Raw genomic sequence first — 8,897 nt, 5'->3', positions numbered from 1 at the left:
TGTATCAGGGGAGACCCTCAAAGTTCTTCTGATACAGGGAAATGCCGTCAATGTCCAATTAAGTGTCTGGTGATGTTCCATGGGTCTCTCTCCTCTGTCCTTGTGCACGGATTTTTATGAACTCTCCCATGGGCAAGAGACTTACTCCTGTCAGCCAATGACAGCGTAGGGACTGTGAAGCCTAGGGAGTGGCCCCCAAGTGTTTTATGACCCCATCAAAGTTCAGTTCCTACAATGAGGATTATACTTAAGCCCGTATCTCCCTGATACATCGGCATATTTTTATACAGAATACATATTTGCGATCCTTATTTATTTACCTACAGAATGAGACCACACACGGTAATGCTGGGACCTGTAGTTCTTCTACCACCCATAGGTCAGCTACAGAATCACATCCTCTAGTCATATTTGATACCAAATTAACCACAATACTCTGTAGAGCCTGGATCTGGTGTCAGAAAGGGCATAAGTTGATTCATAAATTAAATATGAAAGTGGACTGGTTTTATGCCCAGAGCTAATTAAGGGCTATTAGCTCTCCTCAAACCAGACCTGGAAATTAATGACGTCACGCTCCAGCCAGGCTTGACAGCAAGCTGATCTTATCTTATAGGACAGGATGAGCTGGGCCTGGTATAGCCTTTATGACCTTTTTATAGCTGGCCTTACAGAGTAGTGATAATAAAAGTGTCCATCTATCTCATAGGTGACCCAGGCTTCAGGAAGATGAGAGTTCACAGTTTTTTACATATGCCAGAAGCATATATGATGGCTACCCAGAGGAATTATGTATGTATGCCGGCACAGGTAAGACACAGAAAGAAATTTCTGAACGAATAGGCTGTTCCCAGAGTGCTGTATCAAGGCACCTCAGTGGGAAGTCTAGTCTGTGGGAAGGAAAAAGTGTGGCAGAAAACGCTGCACAACGAGAAGAGGTGACCGGACCCTGAGGAAGATTGTGGAGAAGGACCGATTCCAGACCTTGGGGGACCTGCGGAAGCAGTGGACTGAGTCTGGAGTAGAAACATCCAGAGCCACCGTGTACAGGCGTGTGCAGGAAATGGGCTACAGGTGCCGCATTCCCCAGGTCAAGCCACTTTTGAACCAGAAACAGCGGCAGAAGCGCCTGACCTGGGCTACAGAGAAGCAGCACTGGACTGTTGCTCAGTGGTCCAAAGTACAAGCAAATTTTGCATGTCATTCGGAAATCAAGGTGCCAGAGTCTGGGAAATGCCAAAATGCCTGAAGTCCAGTGTCAAGTACCCACAGTCAGTGATGGTCTGGGGTGCCATGTCAGCTGCTGGTGTTGGTCCACTGTGTTTTATCAAGGGCAGGGTCAATGCAGCTAGCTATCAGGAGATTTTGGAGCACTTCATGCTTCCATCTGCTGAAAAGCTTTATGGAGATGAAGATTTCATTTTTCAGCACGACCTGGCACCTGCTCACAGTGCCAAAACCACTGGTAAATGGTTTACTGACCATGGTATTACTGTGCTCAATTGGCCTGCCAACTCTCCTGACCTGAACCCCATAGAGAACCTGTGGGATATTGGGAAGAGAAAGTTGAGAGACGCAAGACCCAACACTCTGGATGAGCTTAAGGCCGCTATCGAAGCATCCTGGGCCTCCATAACACCTCAGCAGTGCCACAGGCTGATTGCCTCCATGCCACGCCGCATTGAAGCAGTGATTTCTGCAAAAGGATTCCCGACCAAGTATTGAGTGCATAACTGAACATAATTATTTGAAGGTTGACTTTTTTTGTATTAAAAACACTTTTCTTTTATTGGTTGGATGAAATATGCTAATTTTTTTTAGATAGGAAATTTGGGTTTTCATGAGCTGTATGCCAAAATCATCAATATTAAAACAATAAAAGGCTTGAACTAATAATGAACTTTATCACAATATGCAATTTTTTTTTAGAAGGACCAGTGTGTGTGTGTGTGTGTATATATGTATATGTGTGTGTGTGTGTGTGTGTATATATATATATATATATATATATATATATATATATATATATATATATTAAAAAAAAAAAAAACAGGCATAAAACTTTGAAAAGTATAAAAAATATTAACCAACCGTTTCTCCTCCACCCCCAAACTTCCTCCTCCCCTGTTCCTCTGGCTCTGGGTTGACTGGGAGAACTCTCCTCCATAGAGTCTGACTGATAGGAGGTGTCGTGATCGGGAAGGAGAGCTCCCGGCCTTGCTCGGAGATGAAGATGTGCCTATAAAAAAAAAAAAAAAGAATATTTGAACTTTAAATAAAATAACAGACATACCGACGGAAAAAAAACTTACTGGTCATAATAATTTTCTGCCTGGGTGTGTTTTTTGCTGGCTGGCTGGGTTTTTGGCTGGCTGGCTGGCAGATTTTTTATTTTTATTTTTTATTTTTTTTTGGGATCAGTCTAAAAAAAAATTAAAAATGTTGACAGGTGGTCATATTGTTGAACGAAAACATACTACTCCTAACATGCACTGTGTAGTTATATTACCTGCAACCCCTATGCTACAGTACATAGGGGTATGCAGTTAATATTAGTACATAGTGGATGCTAGGAGTAGCAGCAGACAGGACTATTACTTCTAACATGCGCTGTGTAGTTATATTACCTCCACCCCCTATGCTACAGTACATAGGGGTATGCAGTTAATGTAAGTACAGAGTGGATGCTAGGAGTAGCAGCAGACAGGACTACTAGACAAAGACGAAGTGCCAAATGACAGGCTGCCTGGGCCATACACCTATATATATATATATATATATATATATATATATATATATATATATATATATATATATATATATATTTTTTTTTTTTTAGAGACGCCTTATATCTTACCTTTGCATCTCAATGGTCATTCGTGGAACCCCAAGGCGGCAGAATAGCGGTATTCACGCCTTGAGGTTCCTCCCGACCCACTCGGACGCCAAAGTTCCTCATTAAAGGCCTTCTTGTAGCGGTCCCTGATTGAGCGCCACCGAACCATGATCGTATCTCCTAGAAAGAAAGAAATCAAATTAGGATGTATATTTAAAATCAGTGGTTATTCAAAGTTGGTTTACAATTTAATTGAAACAGCCACAATAAGAAAAAAATTTTTTTTTTAAAACAAGTGGCAGTTATAAAAAAATTAGACTGTAAAACCACTTTTAAATTAATATTTTTTTACATGTCTGCTCTCTACAAATAATTTATACTTACGGCATTGGCCCTGTTGCCTTTCTTGGAGGTCATCCCAGTTGGGCAGAATGGCCGCACATATCTCGTTCCAGAGGAGCAGTGTTAGATCATGGTCTGCATGGCGGCGGTCGGTGTGGTCCCACAACGGTGTACGCTCCTCCACCATATGGATGAGGAGATCATTGTCGATATAAAATCGTTCAACGTCCTCCTCATGCCTTCTGGTGGAGGTTTGGGAGCCCTAAAAGAAGAAAAAAAATATAGAATAAAAATTACGTTTAATATTCGATAAATTTCTTTTAAATAAAAAACATAACTTTACAATACTCACACGACCACGACCGCCGCGTGCTCCATGGCGTCCTCGGGAAGATCGTTGATGACCCCTCTCACTGGCAACAGGACGAGATGGCTAAAAAAAAATTGAATGAATAAATTTAAAAAAAAAAAATATATATATATATATATATATATATATATATATATAATGAAAATATTAACCAACCGTTTCTCTTCCACCCCCAACTTCCATCTCCTCCGTTCCTCTGGCTCTGGGTTGACCGGGAGAACTCTCCTCCATAGAGTCTGACTGATAAAGAAAAAAAAAAGAAAAAATATTAGAATAATAACACAATATACAGTTTGGAATGCAAAGGAACTTTACATACCACATCCTGGAGGTGTCGTGATCGGGGAGGAGAGCTCCCGGCCTCGCTCGGAGATGAAGATGTGCCTATAAAGGAAAAAAAAAAAAAAGAATATTTGAACATTAAATAAAATAACAGACATACCGACGTATACTGGTCATAATAATTTTTTGGCTGGCTGGCTTGCTTGTTGGCTGGCTGGCAGTTTTTTGTTTTTTTTAATCAGTCAAAAAAAAATATATTTTGACAGGTGGTCATATTGAGCGAAAACATACTACTCCTAACATGCACTGTGTAGTTATATTACCTACAACCCCCTATGCTACAGTACATAGGGGTATGCAGTTAATATTAGTACATAGTGGATGCTAAGAGTAGCAGCAGACAGGACTACTACTCCTAACATGCACTAGGTACTGACAGCTCCTATGTACTTATAGCTCCTACTTCCGATGTACTTCCTTATTATATATATATATGAAAAATGGCGGCACTGACTACAAAGAAGGAAAAATAGGGTGCACGTTCCAGGGGAATCGACTTCTTACCCCAATCAATAAATCCAGAAAAAGGACGGCACTCCGGTCTTGAAAAGGTGAAAGTGGTTTTTAATCAACCTTGCGGTACAACGTTTCGGCTCCAATACTGAGCCAATTTCTCAAGGCTCAGTATTGGAGCCGAAACGTTGTACCGCAAGGTTGATTAAAAACCACTTTCACCTTTTCAAGACCGGAGTGCCGTCCTTTTTCTGGATTTATATATATATTGTCACACTTCCCCCTGAAGAAGCCTTGCGTGAAACGTGCGTCGGGGTTGCTGGAGCACTATACAGGTAGTTGGTTTATGGCGTTATAATGATTTACTCAGCGTTGGCTATATATCTATTCTGACTATGTGCACTGGTCACTTTATATGCAGACTTTGGTTTCACTATGTATGATATCATTACCTAGCCTGTATAGCTTTGCCTGATTATATGTATTACTAACATTCTATTTGATTTACATGCACACCTAGTGCTATATCTATATACTCATTTTTGTATCTATTTGCCATTTTTAGTAATTTGGTCGTGCTCCATGTCATTCTGTGTGCTCATTTTTCACCATCCATTGTTTCCTATGTGTTTTAATTGTGATTTGTCTCATATGGAGACACTAATAAAATTTATATATTCATAATACTATTTAGTGCGAGCCCTATTTTCTCTTTTTTGGTGTTTTACCACACGTGCTGGCTCTGCACGGGTACTCACTTTTGTGAGTCATTTTGGTGCTCATATATATATATATATATATATATATATATATTGTAAACAATATATTCAATAAATCACTACAATTACATATGTATGAAACAATACAGCTCAGAAAATATATGGCTCATTAAAATGCCAAATAGTTAAAGGTAATAAGCTGTCATTCTTACCATGCTATTCAAATGTGCTGTCTTTTAGTAAAAACATTGAAACAATATATTCAATAAATCACTACAATTACATATGCATGAAAGAATACAGCACAGTGAATATATGGATCATTTAATTAACACAAAATAGATTAATGTAATAAGATGTAATTCTTACCTTGCTATGCAAATGTGCTGTTTTCAGTTGAAATGTGCTGTCTTCTGTATTTGAATCTGTAATGTGTTGCCGTATACACAGTGTCTGTTTTATAGGATTTTGAATGTGCTAGGACGGACTATCACAGCCCAATTACCATATTTATAGCCGTGTGTTCCCGCAGCTTGGGGGCCTGGGTGTGTTTTGCCTGTGTCATGTGAAAGTATCTCTTTCATTATAACTGACCGCTGCATTGTTATTGGGAAACAGCTACTCATACAGTAGACTGACTATTGCTCATTGCCTTTCACAGCCTGGCATATGTTCACACATTGCGGTATGCTGTGTGCGGTTTTTCACTTGTCAAGTGAAAGTATCGCTTTCATTATAACTGTCAGCTGCTCTAGTATGTCACTACACCATTCCCAGGCTTGACAACCGGGTAAAAAGATGTATGATAGGTAGACATAGGAGCTGTTTATATGAGTTTTTTTCTCTCAGAAAATAAAAAAAGCACATATACTCACCTTCTGTGGCTTGCACCCGACTCCCTCAGAGGCAGGATCCAGACAGGATGGCGCAAAACTTGCTCCTCCTCTATCCGACGCAGACAGGATATCCGGATCAGTCGTTGCGTCATTCCCCGGAACATTTTAAGTCGGATCCGTCCTTAATACAATTCAATGGGAATTAAGGACGGATCCGGCATTACGGCAAATGATACGGCTTTTGAGATGGAGAAGAAAATTATGCATGCTACGGTTTTTCATTTCGACGGAAACGTTGAAAAGACTGAAGGGGAGCAATCCTGATGCATCCTGAAGGACGGACTCTCCATTCAGAATGCATGGGGATAAAACTGATCAGTTCTTTTCCAGAGTTGAGCCCCTAGGACGGAACTAAACGCTGGAAGAGAAAAACGCTAATGTGAAAGTACCCTTATCATACAGCGTGTTTAAAACCACAGTGTTCAGGTTTTCATATTCGAAAGCTTCCAAAATTGTCCCTCTTTGGGGGAGATGATGTTTAAACACATACAGTTATATGCGATAAAAAAAACTTGTTGGAGGAGCAAGAGTCCAGAATTTCTCCCTTAACAGGGTTAGAATGCCTGTCCATGACAGACACAAGTGTTGATTGTCAGAAGAAAAAGTGGCACATTGTGCACGAGCCTAATAAATTCTCCCTATTAACAGAGAGCAGCAGAAGCAGTGTTAATGTGGAAAGGGTACTGATATGGTGGCATGCGACTGCAATAGTAGCAGCAGCAGAAGCAGCATAGAATGAAACATACAAGGTAGTAGGTCAGCTGTCTATATAGGTAGCAGTAGTAATAGTAGCATTAGTAGTGGTAGTAGTGACAGATGCTGTGCATTAATGGTGGTGGCAGAAGGGGATTTGCAGCGAGGAGCAGAAGCTGAGGTGGCGGCGGCTGCAGTAGCAGTCATATCGTACATGTTGGCATGCAGTAGCATGATGGAGGCAGCAGCAGCTTTATGGAAGATGATGGTCGGCAGGCCACAGCATGATGACGGCAACGGCATGGCAGATGCAGCAACAGCCATACAAAACATGATGGTTGGCAGGTCGCAGCACTGGCATGATGGTGGCGGTGGCATAAAGGAGGCAGTAGCAGCCGAACAGAACATGATGGTAGGCAGGTCAAAGCAGTGGCATGATGGAGGCAGCAGAAGCCTTACGGGAGGTGATGGTGTCAGGCAGCAACAGTGTCATGATGGTGATGGTGGCATGATGGACACAGACAGGCATGCAGCACCAATGGCAAGATGGGGCACCGCTAGCAAGGCCAAGTCTATTCATCAGCCTCAGCCGGAAGAGTGTGAAAATACTCCTGAATCCAGACTTGATTAATTTTGCCAAAAGTGATGTTTTAGACATTAGAGGAAGACAACTTGGTCCGTTTGGGTGTCAGCACATCCCTGCAGCTCTGAAAACCCTTTCTGAGATGACATTGGAGCCTGGGCAAGAAAGCAGAAAGAGAGTGTTATGCCAATTCAGGTCACTGTTCCAGTCTGCCTGCTCAGAAATCGATGGGATCAAAGAACAGGGTTATGCACCAGAGACTGGCCTGAGTTGAGGTAAGCCTAAACCTGGACGTTGGGGCGGTTACTGTAGATTTTATGACAAGCCTCAGCCTGGCACAGCACGTGGAAAAACTGCTCCGTTATGTTGAGGAAACTGAAATGACTGCTACTGCTGCTCATGGCGGCGGGAGAGGGGGGACTCTGCAAAGTGTGGAGAGGGGCCTCCCTTTCAGAAACACTCGCAGATGTATGCTCACCGTAAGTTGTGGCAAGCTATGCACACAGTGTTTCCTGGTAATAATTGTAATGGATCTCCTGGCACCCCGACTGGGTACCTCCATTGATGGATGCTCTTAGTGCTTCCTGAGGGCTCCAAGAACTCCACTTGACACTGTAAGCACTGCTGACCCCACGAACTGCTGCAGCTTGGTTGGGATCTCAACATCTTCTATCCACCCTGGACCAATGACAAGGCTTCCAGGTTCCAGTGGGTGAACATCTCTTCCTTCAGAGAGTGATGCAGGAACAAGCTCTTAAAAAATCTCAGGGATTATAGCTAGGGCAGTATACAGCGTATAGAGTTCCCCAGTGTAGATGCAGCCTTTTCCCCACACACATGAGACGAGGTTCTATGTTGAGGGTAAAATAGGAACTCTTTAATTGGGCTACATGTCAGCCTTTAATGTAGGTCTTTCCATCAAGGGACACTCCCCGGGGGACCTTGTGGAAGACTGAGACAGTTTTTACATTAGCTAATCACATGCATTTGCAGTATGGAAACACTGCCAGCAATTGTACACAACCCCCCCCCCCACACTCCCCTGCCTGTGGTACAATTACCAAACACAATGGGCTCTGCCTGTGATACAATTACCAAACACAATGGGCTAACTTAATCCCTCACAGGCAGATAACATTTTTTTCCCCAAAACACAGAAAACCCCACATATCGACACGGTTTACTAGGGGATGGGTCATGCAGGCATGTCACTCCACTTTCACCAGCCACTCTAGAGGGGTGTTGATGTTTATACATAACAGGATTGATTTTGTCTGCACAGCATCTTCTATTGGTAAGCAGGGGAGGTTTGTTTTTTTGCATGGGAAACTTTTTGATAGACTATCTACCTTAGCCTTTATTTATATTCCTCCCCTTTTTTCGCTTGATGTACTCAATCGATTGTTAATATTTATGGAGAAGTGGTCAGATTGTCTTACCCTAGTAAATGGGTATTTCAACTACATCATTAATCCTAAGATCGACCAGATGACTATGGATGGAGATATCGGGGCATCTGCATCTCATCAGACATCTCCTTTGGCTTGATTCTGTCAAGAGTCAGGCCTTATTGATGTATGTAGTGCCCTAGGACAGGGAAGAAGCGCTTATTCCTGTGTCTAGATCTGGGAATTGTATGTCTAGAATTGATCTGGCATTGGTA

The 8,897-nt window shown here is 42.1% G+C and overlaps 1 long non-coding RNA gene across 1 annotated transcript; it reads right to left on the bottom strand.

Moving 5' to 3' along the window:
• Window positions 1–2,124: 2,124 nt before the first annotated feature.
• Window positions 2,125–3,820, bottom strand: LOC122919955. Its single transcript, XR_006386843.1, has 5 exons — window positions 3,705–3,820; window positions 3,531–3,611; window positions 3,221–3,440; window positions 2,858–3,016; window positions 2,125–2,239 (listed from the first exon to the last, which is right to left on the bottom strand). It is a non-coding gene; the product is annotated as an uncharacterized LOC122919955 (long non-coding RNA).
• Between the last annotated feature and the right edge of the window lie 5,077 nt (window positions 3,821–8,897).

The sequence above is a fragment of the Bufo gargarizans genome, chromosome 9, assembly GCF_014858855.1.
Source record: "Bufo gargarizans isolate SCDJY-AF-19 chromosome 9, ASM1485885v1, whole genome shotgun sequence".
NCBI lineage: Eukaryota > Metazoa > Chordata > Amphibia > Anura > Bufonidae > Bufo > Bufo gargarizans.
The sequence above is the reverse complement of the archived record's forward strand: the minus strand, read 5'-3'. Positions and strand labels throughout refer to the sequence as shown.